Source organism: Micropterus dolomieu, unplaced genomic scaffold, assembly GCF_021292245.1.
Source record: "Micropterus dolomieu isolate WLL.071019.BEF.003 ecotype Adirondacks unplaced genomic scaffold, ASM2129224v1 contig_13479, whole genome shotgun sequence".
NCBI lineage: Eukaryota > Metazoa > Chordata > Actinopteri > Centrarchiformes > Centrarchidae > Micropterus > Micropterus dolomieu.
In genome coordinates this window covers 1,149-1,792 of record NW_025742465.1, presented here as the reverse complement: position 1 = coordinate 1,792, position 644 = coordinate 1,149, and positions in this window count along the sequence as shown.

Here is a 644-nt window from a genome sequence, read left to right as displayed (position 1 = left end):
TACAGTGAGGAAAATAAGTATTTGAACACCCTGCTATTTTGCAAGTTCTCCCACTTAGAAATCATGGAGGGGTCTGGAATTGTCATCGTAGGTGCATGTCCACTGTGAGAGACATAATCTAAAAAGAAAATCCAGAAATCACAATGTATGATTTTTTAACTATTTATTTGTATGATACAGCTGCAAATAAGTATTTGAACACCTGAGAAAATCAATGTTAATATTTGGTACAGTAGCCTTTGTTTGCAATTACAGAGGTCAAACGTTTCCTGTAGTTTTCCACCAGGTTTGCACACACTGCAGTGTTTTACTAAATGTTTAGTACTGTTTTACTGCACAAGCTGGAAGACCTTTATGTAGATACATTAACAAGTAAAACCAGATGTTATTGTGACTTGGCCACTGACAGATAACATGGAAAATGTGAGCCAAGAGTGTGAAACTGTCACTGTTTCTGCACCACAGTCCATTATAAACCACATATAAAATAAAGTTTATACAAACATTGACAAGGGAAACACATTCATTCTCTCCGTGATTATGGACCCTCGCCAAAACTGCCCGCCAACAGTAATATCTGGCCCGCTGCCAGATTATGGTGCTTTGCAAAAAATATAAATAAATACTTTGATAGCTGTGCTGAA